The following is a 21994-nucleotide window of genomic DNA, read 5'->3' on the forward strand; positions in this document are numbered from 1 at the left end:
AAGACTCCTAGAATACTTTTTATACATTAATTTGTTAACTAGGAGAAGTTAGAAAGTCAGAAAAAAAAAGTAAAACAATAATTTATCCAAAGGAAAAGGTGTAGGAACAATGTACCTGAAAGAAGTTCTTTAATTAAAAAAAATTAATAAATTAAATTACTTTTTTTCTTAAAGCCAAGCAACAGCAAGCCTGTAGAGCATTAGGACTGCTTTCGAAGCGATGGATATCGAAGCGAAAAGGATGGGCCTTCGTATTAATGGAGAAAAAACCACGATTATGCTGTTGGGTAAGAAGCCTCTAGACCAGAGGCCGAATCGCCTTGTAGAAGGCCCCTGTAATTTCGAAGTAGTAAGAAGTTTTTCTTCCCTTGGCTGTATTATCAATGAGAACAAGGATGAAGAATGAGAGGTTAAAAGCAGAATTGCTGCTGGAAATAGAGCTTATTCCTCCATTGCAAGGCTAATCAAAAGAAAACTTGTTAGCCGTACCACCAAGTTTACCCTGTACAAAACGTATATAGGCCAGTCGTAACAAACGAGAATGATTATTGGCGAAGAAGGAAAAATGGTGAACTTTTTGGGCTCTATAAGGAATGTAGCATCACCTCGTACATAAGGATACAGAGGCTTAAATGGCTTGGCCATGTAATGAGGATGAGGGAGGGAAGAGTGGCTCATAAATTGTACAGTTACGTTCCAGATGGTATGCGGCAAAGTGGTAGGCCGAAGGGCCGATGACGGAATGCTGTGAGGATGACGGGATCTGGGACAACTGAGGATCCTTACAGAAGATAGGGAAAGATGGTTGGCGGCCATTGAGCAGCTTCATGTGCCTGTAAAAGAAGAAGAACAGCAAGCCTATTCCGATCGGGATAAATGACCAAATGAGTCTTAAGCGACTCAGACCTAGTGAAATGGTTTCTGGAGAAGTTTCATCCAATGGTGCAAACTGTGGTAATTTGGTTAATTTGTTTATGGGGGTTTCTTTAATTTATTTTAAAGGATAAATTTTATACGCTGAAATTCTTAGGATGGCTGTTAACTAACTTATTGTATGAAGATATAAAGGAGTCAATTAGAGGGGCAGAATAAGGTATCATCAGCCTGCTAGAGGTAACACACAGCCATCAGAGGTACAAGAGAAGTATAGTGTATCTCTTAATTGTGAATTGTTTGATTTTGTTCTAGTATCTCAAGTAACCCGAAGATTTTTTCCATTGAAGGTCTAAGTCGGAGAAAAAAATATAGGTCCTCAACAACAATAGTCCGTACATTTGAGCCGAATGGTGAACTTAAACACGAGTGTACGTTGGTAGTAAAGACACCGAACAACCTCCAACGAACCGACAGAAAGAATCAACTTCGAGATATGGTAACCTGACATCACTTCGTGTGGTCCAGAATGGTTATGTATATAAATTTATAACTTTTTTTATCGTTTTTTATGTTTCACTTTTGTACCACCAACCACATTATTGTAGCACAATCCAGATGTTAAAGATCAACAATGAGCGAGCTAACCAGCGCCGACTAGACCCAGCTAGTAGTGACCGTGAATCACAAGATCTATTGTTATATATTATATCATACAATATTATATATTATATCAGAGAGGCTGAGGACTGCTAAACAGTTGCGGGACGGCGTGCATACGACGTGTGGGGCCTTCCGTGATCTTCTTCATTACCTCTGCGGCTAACTGATGAAAGTCACAACGCCTCACGGCAATGCCCAAGCTGCAAAGCCTGTATTCATTCGTACTACCGCCACTAAATTATCAATAGGTGAAGACTCATTACTCTGCCATAGCCCTAAATAGCAACTCTTTTAATAATTTAATTAGTTGGAATCCTGTCAGTGAAGCAATAAGATACCTTGGAAATCATCTGGACTTTCGTCTTCCTATTGAATACACCTTCAGAAGCTGTAAATCAAGTTTAAAACTAGGTACATCGAATCCTACTTATGAAACAATATTAAAATCATTACTGATGTACGGTTATAATATGTGAGGTACAACTGAGCATTAATTAAAAATAAAAATAAAGTAATTTCAAAACAAGGGCCTAAGAATCGCAGCAGATACCTCTTGGATTAAGGAAATATCTAATAACATTGTAAACTACAATCGGAATCAATAAATGAGTTCATAAAAAAAAGTTACAAAATTCCATTCCTAGCTACAAAAATTTAGTTAGTTGTATACTACGTAGAAAATTCAACTCCATCTTGGAAACCAAAACCTGGACTAATAGAAAAAAATCCTGCTATATTTTAAAAACACGACATAAACCGAGCAATATTAGTCGATCGCGTATTAAATACAGCACTACAATTGGTGACAAATCCTCAGCGTGGCAAGATGCTTGAACGAGCGAAATCTAGCGACATACGACACCAAAGCTTGGATGAGTGATCGCTCCAAGTCACCGCAAGAGATATACTGCGATGATATTTAATGGTGGAAAACATGTTGAGGTTTATCAAATGGATTTGATACTACTTCAACACCGCATCAAGGCGACCAAGTTGACCGCAGGCCCTTCATTTAAAATCCAAAGTGGCCGACTGATGAATAACATGGTAATTTCCTTCTTTTCTTTTTTTTATTGACTAAATAAACAGTATAGTACTTGTTTTCCTGTGGTTAGCTAATACTTCCCCATCCAATACATTTCATATATACATATTTGAAAGTAAAAAAACAAATCAAGGAGTACATCACTGTAATATTTTTTTACACATAATTATACACTAACTTCAATATGTATTATGTCAACACCACATAAAATTCTTTGACAGTCTCCCTGTTTCCTTCAATCCAATCTATCACCCCAGCCCCCCTTCCTGCGGGGTGGCAGGGCAGGAAAGGTTCCAAAAACCCTACAAACATCACCTTATAACCCCTTCTTCTGATGCATCCCCTCCCCCTATTCCCACACTTCTCTTCGACTTCTGAATGTTTTTTCTTATTATTTTTATCATCATCTATTTTCTTTAATAATCAATTTGAGGGGCTCCTTCACCTCCGGATTCTTTTTACTAGTAGGACCATACAGAATGGACAATTTCAAATAAACAGATAAGTATTGCAAGCAACCTTAAAATAACACACGTAGAAAAAGGTAATACTCAACATGATTTATTTTTTCCATAATAAAGCATCCACTAACTTATTGTTTTTTATACTGTTTTAGAGGGATCGGGACAAAAAAAAAATATATATGTATCATGTAAAATTTGCTGTTTTTTATCAGAATTTATTGAACTGATTTATATGTTCTAATGGAGCATGAGCGCTATACTGGCCCTCAATACCAGTTATACAACTAGGAGCGAAGCACTGGGATTTAATGGAGCTATGATTTTCCTTCCACATGAGGATGGCATAGTTTGGTTCAAAGTTCCCAAGACTAAATGTAAATACAGTATATAGATGTGAATGCGTATTTATTTTATTTTTACTTAAATTTAATTCTCCTTGCCATGTAAATAAATGATTATGTTATTGAATAATAGGTTGTATTTTATTATATAGATTATTGATTCATATTTTTAAATATACCTTATTGTATTTTTTTATCAACTTTATTTTAATTTTATTAAAACGAGTATTATTACTAGCTTCTTTTTCTAAATTTTATCAGTATAATTTTATTGGTTTAATTCTCATATTCCCAGGGTTGATTGTGTAATTTTTCTGCGCATGGGTGCGGCGTAGGATTACTCACTAACAATGAATTAATTAAACAAAAGCTAAAATAGTGCTATAGCTCTGAGCTCAGTCTTATTGTCTACAGGTTGTACCTAGATACTCGGATACAGCACCTCTACTAGTTCAATGTTTTGCCAATAGATGACAGGAGCTTGATGTCCTCTTCAAGTGATTCATTATAATGAATACTTCTTCCTTAAAACATTAGGATTACAATTTTTCTTCGTTCTACTTTTTCTAGTATATATGGTATCAATACTTAGAACTCCAATACTTAGTGCTTGTAATTGTGGCCAATTGTATTATTACTCTTAAATAAAACCATCAAAGAGAAATGATGATGCATGAATTTGAAAAACATTTTTTTTTTTCAGGACTATGATTAAAACACCCTAATGGCTATTGTTATTTACATATATAACAATGTATTATTCTGAGAATATATCATTTTACTGTTTCCAGTTAGTATTGCAATTAGCAACCAATATTAGGGTATAGGTTGTAGATTAAATGGTCTCGTCCAATTATATCGAAACAATCAAAATTTATAATAAGTTTCGCAATGCGAGAACGTTTCCATTATCTTGATAATAGAAACATATGGACGATTATTATGTATTGACAAAATTGAACTGAAATCATTCTGCTAGGATTTGACTATGAGAAATAAAGCAAGGACATATTTCAAAATGAGCTGTAGATAGTTGACCGTAGGTTAATAATTGGAGAACATGGTTGGGGGTGCCGAATTTATTTATTTATTATTTATTATTTATTCATGCCGAAGTTTCGACCTGAGCTTCAGGTCTTTATCAGGGAATTTGTAGGATAGAGGTCGTAAAAGTGAGCTAGTTAGCCTGAGTTTTAGCTATGATCTCTTTCCTACAAACTCTCTGATGAAGACCTGAAACTCAGGTCGAAACGTCGGCAAGAATAAATATTTTTTTGTTTATTTATGTTCTTTTTACTAACCCCACCCCCTGACCATCTTCTCCAATTATTTCAACAATGCTCATTTGAATAATACATTTTTGCTACCGAATTGTCTGCCTTTGTTCACATTTGAGCGGAAAAGTATAAAAAAAAAAAACTTAAAATATAGCATCTTCACTTTCATGTTCTAAATATTGATCCGCTCACTATTCGCAAAAATTTTAGTTTTAAGACTTTAACATAGAGGATATATCTTACCTTTAATTTGCTGATCCCTCCGGCAACACCTGCAATAAAAAAACAGGAGCCAAGTTAGCGAATTATTTCTCTTCATTTTGAAAACAATCAGAATAAAACAAAAACAATATATAATGCCATAATCATAATACTAAATGCAGTTATTTTATAGCATTCGACTTTTAAAACAAAAAGTTATTTGACATTTATAAAACGATACATCTAGGAAATACTATGTTAGATTATAATGGTATGATACAGGCATGTATAAAAACCACTCATTGGTAGCAGTCTAATGACATTACTACATTAGAAGGTCTTAAGGCTTTCTTCTTTTCAGGCATCATCGGAGAATGCAAGAGAAAGCAAGATCAGAAACTAGTGGGTTTGGGTGGTTAGGAAGTTTATAATAGACGGATTGGTATCTGGATCTGGCGATTACATATGGAACATTAACATCGACGACTAGCAACATTGGGGAATATAAAATTAAAGTAAAAAATAAATAATAATAAGAATTCCCTTTAAGAATCTATTATCAGAATTAAGACATTTATGGCGTCGATCCGAAAAAATCACGTATAAAGATGTTTTAAAATTTCATTACCTATAAGAAAGCGTAACAAAATTTACCCTATTCCATACGGATAGGGTTATATACATTATTTCTTATAATATATTTCCTCAAGCTGTCGACTATTGATGATGCATCTAAAGGAAAAATATATTCCATAAAAAAAGTTATTATAGCCTTGGGGCATTAAAGAAAAGTCATAGCCGAGACCGTAATAAAATCATGATGAGAACTTTTACGATCGGAGTAAATGAAATAAAGTAGAATCTAACAAAGACAGAAATATGGAAATGAGAGCTATAATGGAGAGAAAATATACCACCAAGGGACAGAGCGGAGGTGATAAAAAGGAACTGGGCTGTTACTTTTTATAACACAAGTCACTGGAACCTCGCTTAACAATACCAGTTACTAGAACCGACTCCGTGCTTTGTTTCTAACGAATCTACTGATAGGCGAAATGCAGGGATATATTCGTAGTATAGGGTGAACAGACATTCCTGAAAAGCAGTAGCGTCTCTCATTCACACCACAGCATACGGTGTACCGAACAATTGTTTTAGGGCGCTCAAAACTCCCGAAATTCAAATTTTAAATAAATTCTATAATTTCATAGATATTTCGTTGAATTAAACGGAATTCGTTAAGCTCTCATTACTGTGTTATGAGAAATGTGAAAGTTATATATTTTCACGTAACTATATATGAAATATATAGTATTGCGACGGTGAAAACTTATTACTCCGAGTTCTCTATGGAAATACACGTTTTAAGGTCCTCTAAACAACAAGGTCTCGCAAAATGATCAGGAAAACTAAGAGTACGAAATCTAATAACGGCATTTGCTTGGGATGTCAGAGCAATTTTATTGCTAAAATCGGATAATCACAAGTCCCACTTTACATCACCTGTTATAGATATTGTATTAATTTTCTAGAAGTTTTTAACGATTTTATTTAACTGTAAAATATGATGCACAATTAAATGTGCAATTAAATCTTTAATATCAGCAAGATCTTATCATTATTGAAATAATATGATAGAGCTGAAATGACAAATTTTCAAAATGGCTCCGTCTAAAGATCCTTTAATTATGTTTATTTGATATAATTGAACATCTCCCGTGTTTAGTAGTAATACAAAATGGAAAAAAAAATATGAACTTTAAAATAATTTTATTGCTAACAGAAAGGACAGAAGGAAAACAGATTTTATCCGACCGGCAAGAGACTGACTGAAAAATCAGAAACAGCCAAAAGGCCCCGATCACTCCCGATCCCATTTCTTGAATCCGTGTACGCAATTATTTTCCACTCAAAGTAGGAAAGGGGTAAGTGAAAGTTTTTAACATTCACAATCTACAGAAATACGCTTTATTGATTACATTAAGTAAGCCTTAAATATCGCAAATTAGGGATCATAATTATATATTTCACAAAGCAGCAGAATATAGTCATCAGCTTCAAGGGAGGGCTTTAGTTAATGGGTCATAACAACTGTTATGGTTTATCAAGGGATGAATAAACAAAATAAGGGGCAGAATAATTATAATAACAGTAATAAACACAAATTAATGAACCCAACGAAAATAAAATAAAAACGTTCATTACCTTTAAACAATCAATTTGTTCAATTCTTTAAAAATATTGTCTATCATTTTACTAACAAGTGTTTAGATTTGTTTTCGTATATTAAAATGAGCTTGGAGTAGTTTAAAGGATTATTCCAGTGCACTTACATCGCAAGTTTTGTCTTCTATTAAGGAAATCTTTAATATCATTGAAGGACTAACTTGTTAATAGGTAAATATTCCAATCATCCGGTTAATAACTAAATATCTCACTTTAACCCAAATGAGTTCAGTTTTTCATTTCAAGGTGTAAATTTTCTCGGAGACGACTGGATGAATGATGAGACTAGTGACTTGGCATACCAACACAGCTACAAGGCGTAGATGTTAAATACATGCTAATCGAGAGGAATGTTCCTCGGAGAGGACACTGTCTCACGGCTTTGGGATTCCGTCAGCATCAGTAAGGACCTTCCAGGACCAGCTGCCAGGGAATTCACAAAGCTGGAGAAGGACACGGTGAGAATTAATTAGAAGACCAAAGGCTTCTAATGTGCTCATGTATCCGCGGACCAATCAAAGCTCGGCATTCTGAAGCATATAGGACAAGCTCTGATTGACACTTAGTATAAATTACTCTGTTACCCTGCCTAATTAAATTAGACACGAGGAGGCCCCTCACCTCCGGACTCAAAATAGCTCCTGAATGGACAACAAATATGCAAAATTAAATAAAACAGGTAACCTTAAAATACCAAAGGTAGTAAAAGGTAAGACACAACACGAATTACTTTTCTTTCTTACACAGTAATGCACTACTAATTCACATTTTATTTCTGTTTTTAGAGGGTTCGGAAAAAAAAAACTAATTAAATTAATACACCCACAGTTGAAGTTGGTTAAAGTGCATTCAAAAAGCTGTAACTATAAAACGAAATATTAATATTGATTAAAATTAAACATAAAAGGCACTCCTTCCGAGCCGGGCCCGCCCCACTAAAAACCCCAGGGAGCGACGGTCCGATATCGCCTTTGAAAAATTTACTTGAAACGGGAACAGGAGACTTAAGATACCTCAATAGAGCAATATTTAAAAAGCACCTAAAATTAGAAAACTGCGAGTTGAAGTTCGCAAGATGAGGCTAAAATTTCAGATGTATTGTTTTTTGAACGGGGTTGTTAGAACTACAGTGTGAAGTAGGGGATTTTAAAAAGAAAGCTTGAACATGTAAATGAAATGTGATTACCGATTCTTGGTGTGTTTATGTTGGAACCGGGATTTAAGCACATTAAAATTTATACGGATAAACATCATTATCATGAACACACATTGTAATGTTAGATTTTGGAACGTAGTTCTTAGAGCCTACTTTGATATAGAAAAATCCTACTTTTATTATTTAATCAGATTTCCTGTAGCTTCCGATTTCTTTTGCATGCCAGTTATTACATTCTGTTTATTCAAGCCGAATGCAGAGAAGTAGTTGCTCTGATTCCATAATCAATATTATAATTTTCAATCTAACGAAAAAATGTGATTTAGTTACTTACCACCTGCTAATATAAATCACCCTGCATTTATGTATTTTTTTTTTTAAACAACTTATTTAAAATAGCAAAGTATTCAGCAGGAAATGTTGATTAAGTAACATTTCAATGTTTTTTTTTTGTTGTTTTTTTTGTAAATATTACTAAACAAAAAATTTTAAATTAAATTAAACATTATTTCTTCAACAAAATTTTAAAAATCATTTTGTTCATATTTTATTGATCGTCGCCTGAAGAATGAAATTTCAAAACTTTACTATAAAACATTACTTCTTCAACAATTTTTTTTAAGGTTATTAAATTAATATTTTATTGAATAATTTTATATTGTTTTACTATATCAAATTTTAAAAGTTCTATCTAATATTATTTCTTCAACATACTATTTTAAATCACATATTTCATAGAACATTACTTCAAAAACTTTCAGAAAAATAATTCATTTCATTTTCTTTTTTTTTAAATTAAATGAAATTTCACAACTTTACTACAGAACATTACTTCTTCAACAATTTTTTTTTAGGTTATTTCATTAATATTTTATTAACATTACATTAAAAAATAAGTTTATACAATTTTTTTTTTAATTGTATAATTTTTACTAAAAAATATTTCTGTATAAAACATTTTAAGGATCATTAATTTAATATTTTATAGAGTTTTGAGGTAAACAAAACATTTGAGAATTCCAGTTAAGTTTTTAATAAGGAATAACCATTTTATTATTTATTTTTTTTAGCTAAAACTAGTCGATCTAAAGGATATCCAACCATTTAAAAGCATCAGAAGGTGATTTTTCATTATTATAATTTTTTTTCTCAGAAATATAACTTATAACTTAAAATACAAAACTATTTCTATTTGATGCTACTTCTTTTCCTACAGCAAGGCAACATTTTAAACAGATTAAATTATCATAATTATCTCATAAACGTACTTGATGAGATAATTCTTTTAAGTGTTGTGGTACATTTGATTTCTGCCTTTTTACTAAAACTAAAACAATAATAGATAACTGGAAGATTATTGATTGTCCGTGTGTATAGATGAATGGAATATGGTCCGGGTGCGGTAAAAAAAAACTCAAATAGTAAATAATTATACTATTTTATTGAGCCAACGTTTCGCCCCACGTTGCAGAGCTTCGTCAGGAATAAAAAAGATACAAACACTATAGTTACAAAAAGGAAAAAAGAAAAAGCATAAGTGGAAAATAACAGGGGTATAAAATGAAAAGTAAGATATAATAAGAAAAATAAAGGTTGTAAATAGTAAATGAAAAGAGTAATAGTAACAGATAGATAAGAGAGGAAATATTAAAGAAAGTACAAATAAAAAGATGAAATAAGAAAAAAAAAATACAAATCAAATGATGAGACTGAATGCAAACCTGTTTTGACTTGACGGCAGTCAAAGACAAAGTGACGGTTTGTATTGGGAGGAGTGGGGATGGCAGTTATGCCAGAATAACGAAAATAATTTGTAAAGTAAACATACTAAAAAAGACTTTAAATTAGGTGAACAATAAATGGTAATATACATAATAGGGGGAGAAGAAATATTAATAAAAAAAAAAAAAATAGATAACACTAAAACTATTGTCTACAACGTAAGCGTAGTGAGGCTATTATTGCAGCATACACCGTTGTCATAGCATTGAAATTGTTAATACACTGAGTAATTAATTAAATACTTTTTTATGAAAATTAATTTTGATGAGGATAGGATGACTATATTCTTACAATGGCTCATTTAATTAATATTTTATTGATCATAGCCTCAGCAACATTAAAAAAAAATTAGTTAATTTAATATAAGTTTTATTTTATCAAACATTATTTATTGTTTTAACAAACCTAATTAGATGATATGATTCATATTTTATAGAACTTAATCTCAAGAACATTAAACAATTATTTTTTATTTTAATATTTCTTTAAAGGTTTAGACGAAGGTTTAATGAGTAATTAATTAACTTGCTATGAGTAAGTAATGTGCCATATATTTTATATAATTTCGTATTAGCATTGCAAATTTACTTTGCCGCTTCAGACTAATGAGGTACATGTATAGCGACAATCTATAAAGTGTAATATTAAAGTTGATGATGAGCGAGGAAGAGACCACCTAGCTGCGGGACCTGAGGCCGGCTGGACAAAAACAGGTCCTGGAGGATCCAGCAGGTAAAAACCAACAGAGATTAAAGGCCTATTAGGATAATGGTTCTTCGCTCCCGCCAGGGCCGCTCTACGGTGTAGGGCTGCCTCTACCCTCGGCCCGACTAACTAATAGCGAACTCTAAGTAGATATGATAAGGAATATCATTTAGTCCATCCAAATTGAAAAGTCTACCTAAGGGCCAAAATAAAAAAGTAACAGGTCTAAACTGTAAATCTTGGGTAAGCTGTAAATCTTAGGCCAATAGATTTCAATGAACAGTCCTTCCTGCTTGAAAAAAACTGTATATCTGATCTGTCATCAATAGATAACTGCCAATAAAAAATTTGCCAGATTGCAGAAACTTATATATGTATAATTAATATCATTATAATTCATACTTTTATAAAATATAAAAAGATGACTCGAGAATTCTTCAACGTTATTTTTATATTTTGTATGTACAAATTAAATTTTTCAATTTATGGAATTATTTTTTTCCTTGCAATCGGGAGTTCTAAATCATTTTACTTTCGCTTTTTTTTTCGCAATGATTGATGGGTCATGACTAAACACCTGATATTTTTGCAGTAAATAACTAAATAGTTTCGTCTCACTTTGCAGGCAGTCAGATTGAGATGGAGATTATCAACTGAGCTAATGTCAAATGAGTTGACATTTTGTTTTAATCTTACAGCTCTGACTAAGCCCTGCAAAGTGGGGAAAAACTTTATTATATTTGGCGAAAACCCGGAATATCTTCATACAATCTACTTCATACGGTCAACTATATTCTTCCAATAAACTTTATTGTTTAATTTATAATATTAATACATGGAAAGTTTATTAAACCTTGTTTGAATCAAATTAAACTCGTAAACATGCATACGCAAATAAACTACTCTAATTACAAACCTAATATTCTGTCCATAATTGAAGAACTATGCGAATGCTCATTGTATTAAATGGTTTTATATTGCTACTATAAAGTCAGGAGTTTAATTGTAAATTATGTTATGTTATTCAAATATATTTAGGTTATTTCTCTATTAAAACTACATCAATTTAAAGATTTAGAAAAAAATACACAATGTACTATGTAGAATATTCATATTTTTCCACTCAAAATTCCATTTTTAAATTCTCTAAAAACTTTGTATTTACAAATAACATAAATGTTTTAATCACCATTGTGTTCCTTTTTTTTGGGCCTAAAGACAGGATAAAAAACAATAAAAACTATATTGTCAATTCAAATATGATTTGCCATCTTATGCCTCAGATTAATTCCACCTCAAAAGTTCCACCATAATCAAACCAAGAAAGGCTAGGAAGTATAATAAAGGTCAGAAAGTAGCCGAAATTATTTAAATATTTTCCATGCTTTGTCAAATTTTGAAGTAAACATTTTCCATAAAAACATTAAAACATAGCAAATATACCAATCATTCCAGCATTTACTTAGCACTCTTATTTTCCTACATACTCAACCGCTCTAAGGAGAGCTTTTGTGAAATTTTTATATTTCTTTAGCTCGACAAGAGTGCCACGAATTTTTTTTAGCCCAACAAGAGTACCATGAAATTTTTCGCGATGAAAAACGTTAGGGGTTCACAATAAACCTCTACATGGTTGGTTGGAATGAAAATAATGCCAAAGATAGACTTCCAGATTGCAAGGTTAAGTAACTTCGATTGCGGAGACAATTCTTTGACTTGTTTTACCCACAGAACATCAAATCATTTTTTTAAAGTAAAATCTTAACCAAGGATTGTGAAATAATTGAAAATTAAGCAATCTTGGGACTGGCCGACAGAAGTAAAACTGCTGGAAATGAAATAACATTTTAATATTTTGTTAATAATGACTATGCGTTCTCTCTTATAACTGAAGGTAGAAAATATTAGTTTCAGAATTATATTAATAATAATTACATCAGAACAGCTATTTCCTAAGTCAACTCTAATAGGATTTTTTTAATATTGTAATAGGAGACAATGAGATAATAGGAGATCATTCATTCAGTCCGGCACTTCTGGGATTATTAATCTCCTAATCCCATATTACATTGAATTAAGAAGCGTTGCTCCATCCTTACCACTACCGTTTCATTTCGCGTCACGAAATCAATTTGATCCTGTATATATATATATATTGAGTTATAGAAAGAAGTTTCACTTCAATTCAACAGGTGGGAATCAGAGAGTTAATACACGCACAAAATCCGTTAAGTTAGAACTAGTTTCTAAAGGAATACAAGGACGAACTAGGGAAAAAGTATGAGTGCACTGGACATATTATACAGGCAGTGGAACAAACAAATCTTAGATCTAGGAGGACGTGAGGTGAATCTACATCGTCCAAAACATCCTGCTTGATCCACTTTCGTCAGAGGAACCTTATTGGATGTTTCTCTACCCCTTTTCTCTTTTACCCAAGCAAATATATACGGATTACTTTAAAAACATAGAAAGTGCAACATGTCAGATTGAAGACTGCAAGTATTTAGGAATATCATTCAGCGTTGAATATACCATACACTGACGTCTGCAAGTAGAGATTTGCACCAGCTTCGGGTGTCACATTCTCGACTGTAATCTACCAAGCAATCGAATAAAATTTCAATTCTCACGGCTGCAGAGAGTGCAATTTTGCAATTCTGGAAGAACCAAAAAAACAAATATTTTCATATGCTGTAAAATAAGTTTTTTTGTGCTCCAGTAGTAAAAACAGGACATTTTATAAGTAATAAATATGAAAAAGGTATTATTTTTTAAAATTATGAAAATATCATTTAAAAACAATAAATAAACTACACTTTCTTCAACTTCAACTTGTATTAAGTCATTGCAATAATGAGATTATGTTACACCATCTCTTGATTAATAATTTAATAAACGTTTTAAATATGTAAAAAATAAAAACAAACATATAGAACTAAATAAGTTACAGAAATAAATAACACTTGAGATTGAAATTACATGTTGGATACTTTAATGTAAAACACACTGTAAGAATTCAGCTCTGAGCTGATATAATTAGGAGTATTCCAGGAGCGATCGTTGTGTTCCCATTCTAGGAATTTTATTATAAATAGCTAAGAAAGAAGTGTTTTACCATTTGTTTTTCCTCTTTTTCTCAAAACTCCAATAATAGTTCGGCAATTAAAAACCTATTTAATAAGTCAACAATTGTATTAATTCCTGATTTTTTTCAATTCAAAAACTCCCGGAACAACCTTTTGTCTTTTATTTTCTTGGGCTTCCTCAGACATCTAACCGATGAGGAACATACTTCAGTCACTCATCTTCTATTGAATAGGATTTAGTGAACTGTTACAGGTCCACTTTAAAACTTTCTACATTCTACATTCTAAGTTTTTAAATTCATCCAAATTCATTTCAAATCCACAATTAAGATACAAACTGTCCAAAAACAGCGGGTAAATTGTTCCAGCCCAGTACATTAAAAAAGCTTTGCAATCAAGAGGCATTCAAAGTTTGACAGCTTTATATGACCGCACTTTATACTAATATTAATGTTATATTCGATTTGAATTGAAGTGGATAGCAGTAATGAATTCAAATAGAGCATAAAAGAGGGAAACATTTTTTTTTTTTAATATTTATTTATTGCTATTTACAACTGTACATTTTAATACATTTAGTAAATCTGATCTAAGTTAAATTGGAGTGTTACAGGCATGTAGAGAAACTACCCATTGGTAGCACTCAAATGACATTTTACATTAGCTGGTCTCGTGACCATCTTCTTTTCAGGCGCCTCGGAGGATTGTCAGAAATGGAAGAGGATGCAAGATTAGAAACTAGGGGGTTTAAGTGGTTAGAGAGTTTATAATGGAAGGAGTGATATCTGGTTCAGGCTGGATCGGTTACATAGGGAACATTAAGGTCTTTATGTATGATTTTATTTGTAACAAAGTAAGGAGCATTGAGGATTTTACGAAGGATTGAATACGAGAGGAATTCGAAGGTTTAGTGGAGCCCGAAAGCTCAACTCCATATGCCCAGATTGGCCTTATTACAGTCATGTGGATCAGTTTTGGAAGTTTAGACCGTTTGTCTAGTAAGTGCTGTAATAGTCGAAATCGACGTGCAGTTTCCTGTCTTTTCAGTCTGGTGTGAGGATTCCAGGTTAATCGTTTGTCCAAATGTAGTCCAAGGTAGCGGATCTGTTCGACAGGGGTAAGAGTAACATCATTAAATGAAACTGTAGGGCAGTCAGTAGGTTTACGACGAAGGGTAAAGGTGATTTGATGGGATTTGTTGGAATTTATCTTAATCCTCCAATTACGACACCAGTCTTCGAGGGCTGTGATATGGGATTGGAGATTTTGGGATACAATGAATGAGTTATTATTAACAGCGAGCACACAAGTGTCATTGGCATACTACCTTGAGGAGGGGAAAATTTAAATTGGGAATAAATAAATCTTCCACGAATACATAACTATTTAAATTTTAAAATTGTTTTGTGCTTTTTGATCGTACCCCAGACATTCTCCTTTATATGCAGAAAAATAGGCCAATCATTTACATTTTAATTTCTCCAAAAGATAACTGGACGTTTATAATATCAAGAGGATTAAGATTAATGAATAGATAATCTGATTGTATTTGAATATGGATTTTTGATGTCTCGCTGAATTGTTATTGTAAACTTACTACATGTTGTATAGAGACCGACCATATTCTTGAAGTCTCTAAATCGTGATTAGAGAAATAAATCAAGTTAAAAACTTTACTTTATTTCTACCAAAGTATTGTAAAATAGATACAAGGTTGAGTAATACAATCTCAGTTAATACATTAAAGTTATGATAATATAACATAAAATTGAGACGCCTTAACGGGACCTTCAATGCCTCTTCTCCTGAAGATGTGGACATCTATCAGGGCAAGATGGTGGAGCGGTTGCTCTTTAGGTCAGGCCTGAAGACATTCCAGAAGTAGAGGCTGTAAAAGAGGAGAACCACGATGACAAAGATACAGCTGATGATGAATAAGCACCAGAGGGGAATACCGGGGAAGATTCTAGGGCCAGGCTTAAATTCAAAATTTCTTCCGTCAAAGGAGCTTGAGGATTCTGATCTAGACTTTTTTCGTTGCGTTGTCTTGGCTGGATCAAACGGTAATCGTATACAGTGCCAGAGAAAAAGAAACAGGTCTCTTTTTTTTTAATTGAGATTGATGGACTTATCGATTCAGAATGAAAATCTATTTTCTTCCAGAAAGTTAGAAAAATACATTCAATGAACATTGTATTCTAACTCCCAGGAAGAATTCAATCTACTGATATCGATAGCTCAATAAAAAATATATTACTTACGTATGTTTGAATCGCGGTGTTTACCCTTCATTTCAGGTTAAATCTTCTCGGGTATAAGAAACTTTAGCCGAAATAGTGATTCAATAATAGAACAGCTGGTTTGCAATACATTAATCATTAAGAATAACCCAAGACGTACTATCCTAATACTTTCCATATGATTATAAATAAATACATACTACGGTATGTTTGAAAGATGTCTCCATTACGATAAGTACGGGCATTCAACCACAATACATGACACACCTCCGGACTTATAATAGCACCTTTTTTTAGAATGGATATCTCATATATAACAAATAAACATAACAGGTAACCTTAAAACACCAAAAGTAGTAAAAGGTAAGACCCAACACGAATTACTTTTCTTTTTCACAGTAATGCACTTTTTGAAAGGAATATGGTCCGGGTGCGGTAAAAAAAAACTCAAATAGTAGAATGTACTATTTTATAAAATATACATTTTATACTACTACTATTTTATAAAATAGTACATTCTACTATTTGAGTTTTTTTTTTACCGCACCCGGACCATATTCCTTTCATCTTTACACACGGTCAATCAATATCTTCCAGAATGCACTTTTTATTTCTGTTTTAGAAGGATCGGAAAAAAAAAATACATGACGTAAGGAACAATATTTCTAAACAAATAACTGTTGGAAAATAGACTAATTCTGTAATAAATATCCACAATATTAAAAATTTAGTAGCATTTAAAAAAAAAGAAATGGTAAATCGTTTATTTTAAACATTTTTTTTGTTTTTAAATCCAATTAAATTTAAAATGGTCAGGGGTGCGGCCTCAAGAAAACAAAAATAGTTGACAACCATTTTTACCGACGTTTCGCTTCACTTTGTAGAGCTTCACCAGGAATGTTTCTGCAGAGGTCAATTCGAAACTGAAATTTATTTCTTTTGTCTATAAATCTATAGCTGCTTACTAGAAATCCATCTCAAAAATTGGATAAAGACCAACCAAAACAGTGTATTTGTTGTTTTCTTATAAAAACTCACAATTCAAACTTCATTTTTGGATTGTACTCTACTAACAACACGGGTTCACTAAATCACTCTAAGAAATCATAACATGTCAGCCGGAATGACAATAAAAACAAATGATTGTGTAGTACTAATAATGATCGATTACCGAGAAAATTTTTAAATCTGATCATTCAGAATTCAAAATAAAAAAAGTGGAGGGGAGGGCTGTAAGGGCTTTGGAGATGAAAAAATTGTATTTTTTGCTGTTATTAAAAGACACACTTCACCGTATCTGGAGGTACGAATAACGAACATGAACTTTGTTCCTGACATGAAAACAATAGTTTAACAAAGCCGTGTACATATTGACATCGGGAGAGAAACATGCTCGGTGGTCTCCAATTTTCCATTTAATAAGCACTGCTTTCTATTTCTCCATTTTCCACCTCAAATTAATTATCGAATTCTTTCATTGTTCACATTTATCAATGTTTAATGACTACTATATTCAATTTTTGCAAAATAGTAATATTCCCTTCTTATCCATACATAAGTAAGCTAATGTAAAAATAAAATTTTGATACTACGTCATTTATATATTTTTATTCATTTTCATAATACAATGTAATTCCCGTAATCTGATTTTTTTTTTTAAGCTCAGGAGGAAATTTTTTTCGTTTTCAAATAAAAGTGCACATGCGTAAAAGCTATTTTTAACTTCCAGATCTATAGGCATGCTTTTTAATCACCGTGTAAATCGAAACTGGAAATTTTTACAGTTTAGATATCAGGTCATTTAATTCCCAAGAAAGTTTTTATAATATATTTTGCAGGAATCAGAAATAGATAATATCAATTGTATAAATTATTTGAATCCGTAAAACTAAATTAATTAATACTAGAAATATACATAGAACAACTTCTGTTGGTGAACTTATTTTTTTTACGTTTAGTGAGCGAACTCATATTTTAATCATCATCACATTTTAAATAAATCCATACAAAGAGAATTTGTAAATTTTTATTTATATATTTGTTCACCTATAAATGAACAATCTTATAGTTTTGACATATTCAATCATTATCAAAGTATTACGGGAAAAAAAAAAAATATTTTTAATTTTTCAGAACTTCAAGCTGTAAAATTTCTAATTAAATATGTTATAAAAATATTTATGTACATTCATATTGTTGATTTTTTTACACTAATTTTTCTAATACCAGTACTTTCACAAATCCGAACACCTCTCTGCAGCAATTAGATCGGATACCGAGATTACAAGTACACTGTAAATGTATTATCATTACTCTTAGATGATAAATTTAGATACAGTAATATCTTATATCAGGCATAAGACGCTATGATATAATCACAGATAGTGATAATGTAAACTAATATATATGGTATCCTTGGCCGTCGTAACACAGCGATGGGTCAGTTACCCAGCTTCGAGGCCTTAGACTAACCGACAGAGAACAATACATCGTAGGCGACAGGCCGATTTGAATAGCCGAGGGACGCTCCTCCGCTCAGCTCCTTTTCAATGTAAATATCGTGAATAATAGGGCATTTAGGAGAAGCTATAGAGGTTGGCAACTTTCACTGGCTGTTGCATCAAAGAGCGCGCGCAACTTCCTTCTACGGCATCTTCTCGACTGTAGCTCGCCTTAGTAGGGCTCTCAAGTTAGGTAACTTTATCAAATTAGCTAGGGCTCCGGTGTCGTAACTCCTGGCTAATACCAACCGCTTTTGGACAAAGCTCTACAACCACAGCTCATGATCCGAGCCGGATTTGTTCGATACTGCTCTGCTTCTCCACCAAGTAAAATGCCAAGGCTGTGTGAACTAAGAAAAATGGAACAATCTGACCAGGTTTCGAGTGATTTTTCAGAAGACGTTATATTAGAGCGTTATAGTTACAAAAAAGATCGAAAAGTAAACGTCATTGCTACACTAATACAATATATATTTCTTTTACTACGCCTTCGTATAAAATAATACTGCAAAAATATTTGAGTTATGAACAAAAAAATTAATATATAAAAGGAAAATAACAAATCGTAATAAAGTCATTTTTGGTCTTTAAACAGGAAAAAAAATTAAACATTAAGGTATTATTAACATAAAAAATAAAATTACAGAGTGGTATTAATTAAACACATGAATATTTACAGAATATTTCAGTGTTTATTAAGTATGTATGTAACTTAGGAATGTCTATTTTAATTCTATTGCACTAGTTGGATAAACGATAAGTTGGATTTGAAGGTGGGAAGAGTACTGAAACAGAAATAGGCTTCCATAGAGAAGATGACGACGAAGGAGCTGTGCTGTCAAATGCTGCAGTTCGGTGGGTCTTCGTTTAGAAACCCTATGTCTAGAGAAAGAACATAGTTGCATTAGAATATGACAACGATTCCAAACGTAACTAAACAAACTTTTATTGGAGGCGTTAGGTGATATTCAAACGAATTAACACTGTAAGAAAATTAGATGAATATAAAAATAAATTTATGCAAGGACTGATTTTTCTCATAATAAATTACATAAATAATATCGTCAATAGTACGACCATAATTAATTAACAAATAAATATATTTAACTACCTAATAAATAAAATGAAAGTTAATCATAATTTAGAAAAATTAAAATCGTTGTAGATCAAAAAGAAATTATGACTGTTTAAGAGAAAGTTGTTATAAAAACAGTAAATGTAGAAAGGGTGCAGCATTGCGGACTAGAGGTGGCTTAGATTTGCCATTAGGGTATGGTAATGATTGCAAAGGTAATGGAGGATTCGTCAAATGGAGCAGAATAGATCTATATAAATGAGAGAACTCTTCCCAAGTACATTCAAATTCGTGATATAATGGAAGGAGAATTCCTTATTATCCCCCACAAAATAAAAATAATTATATTAGCTTCGGATACGAGATCAACCGAACAGAACAACCGAGCACTCTGGAACTTAAGCCCCAACCAGCATGGCTGTCACGCCCCTTAACAATAAATATAACATGAACTCATTCTCCAAAACTCTTAAATGTTTAAATATATAAATAACCACTTTGTCGAGGAGGTGGATCCCTAGACAATTTTTCATCCCTTACTCCTAATCTAAGTCACTGAATATTACAAAGCATATGGGATAAATTAATCCTAGTTTAGTAGATAATTAATAAAGTAACTGAATTAATAGCAATTCGTTTCAAGTTTTATACAACAGCATAAGAAATCAATTTTAAACTGGATTCCATAAATCTTAAGGGGGAGGAGCTCATGTTATTACCCAGAAACGCTATATGTCCGAGAACGGCACTGATATTGCCACCGCCCAGGCAACAACCAACTACAGAAGTATAGAGACAGTAATTGTTTGACAAACAACTCTATCATAACGAGCTCCATCAACACAAAGAAGTCATTGATGAGCCCATTGCGGTCGAACTCGTAGAACACCGATAATCGACAATTCAAAAGGTCATTGTAAGCACAAAATCATATCGATGGAGTTATGTGATATTGTGAGGGGAGTTCGGGGATGCATTATGACAACTCCTTCCCGTCATCATAGAGGCTGTGGCAGTTCCCATTATGACTGACTTCCTGCGATTGATGCTTAACAAGGGTACGGATGGTTAACTGCTGCTGGAACTGGAAGGGGACAATTCCAACTTGTATCTCCGTCTGTGTCCTGTTACTGAGGGTGACTCTGCATGGTAATTGGCTGTCTTTTCATTATTTAAATAATAATCAAAAACAAATTACATAAAATAATGCTTGGATAAATTATTAAACTAAATACACTATTGTCAGTAAAAGAATTTAATAATAAAATTTCAATGTAAAAACTACATTTTTTAGTTTACAATAGTGAGTTTTATCATAAAATAATCTTATAATACGCGATATTATTATTAGGTATGAATTAATAAATTGCATTACGTAAATGAAATATAAATCTAATTGAATATATCTTTTTCTACCATTTGGTACTTGAAAGTGTCCAGTGAAATACTTATCTGAAGTTTTGATATGACCATTTCTGTGAAGAATTCTACTTAAACCTTTGAAGGTGAGAGTTTCGTCAACATAGAAACGGGATTTTTTACAAATAAGAGTGGTTCTTCAATATTTAGCAGAGGTTCGAGGTTATAGATAATTAAAACATGAAGAAATCTTTACCAATGGGGTTCCTGTACGATAAATGGTTGCCGAGAAAGTGATGAATTACTGGAAGGACAGACCTCCCATTCCCCAGTTAATCAGCCTGCAGGAACTTTGGGAAAATGCATTTTCCTGCCCTCTAGGACCCCTCTAACACGAATCAGAAAATAAAAAATAACACGATCAATCCTCTAAGCTCCTTCACTTTCAGGCATGCTTTGGCCTTCTCGTATTGATTGAGTGCGAATGTTATTTGGATCAAACTGCTTTACCGTGATATTAATAAGCAAGCCCATATCTGCAAAGAGGACCCCAGACTATGAGTTGTAACATAAATAAATCTTTGGCATAATTTTGGTTAGATTCGGTAAAGAATAATCGGCATTAATATAGTTTCTGATTTTTAACTTAACTTTAAATAGCACCAAATATCAAAACTCATGCAGTCCATCTACTCATTTACTCCCTGATAAATTTCTACGGCTACTTTATAAAGATCTGAACTGACTATAATTGGTTAAATAAATGAAATATATTTCCTTGGAAATGATTGCTTCAGTCATCATAATGAGCAGAGGAAGAGTTACGTAATTGAAAATCATCGTCTTGTTCCCTCTAGGTCCGTTCTTATATAATTTAACTTTACATTTTGTCTTAATTAAAACATCAATTGTTTTATAATACCGTAATAATAATCCTCACATTGTGTTTTATCTTCAAAAGCATGATCTATAAGGACGTAAGGAAAGAAATAAACAA

The 21994-nt window shown here is 32.5% G+C and overlaps 1 protein-coding gene across 1 annotated transcript in view; it reads right to left on the reverse strand.

Moving 5' to 3' along the window:
* Positions 1-21994, reverse strand: part of LOC106683061 (rho guanine nucleotide exchange factor 10) — a gene marked incomplete in the record, with an annotated part of 189448 nt that overhangs the window by 150490 nt on the left and 16964 nt on the right. The window contains 1 exon segment of the mRNA XM_067045620.1: positions 4907-4935.

Source organism: Halyomorpha halys, unplaced genomic scaffold (assembly GCF_000696795.3).
Source record: "Halyomorpha halys isolate HHAL.00 unplaced genomic scaffold, Hhal_1.1 Scaffold25.1, whole genome shotgun sequence".
In the NCBI taxonomy this organism is placed as follows: Eukaryota; Metazoa; Arthropoda; class Insecta; order Hemiptera; family Pentatomidae; genus Halyomorpha; species Halyomorpha halys.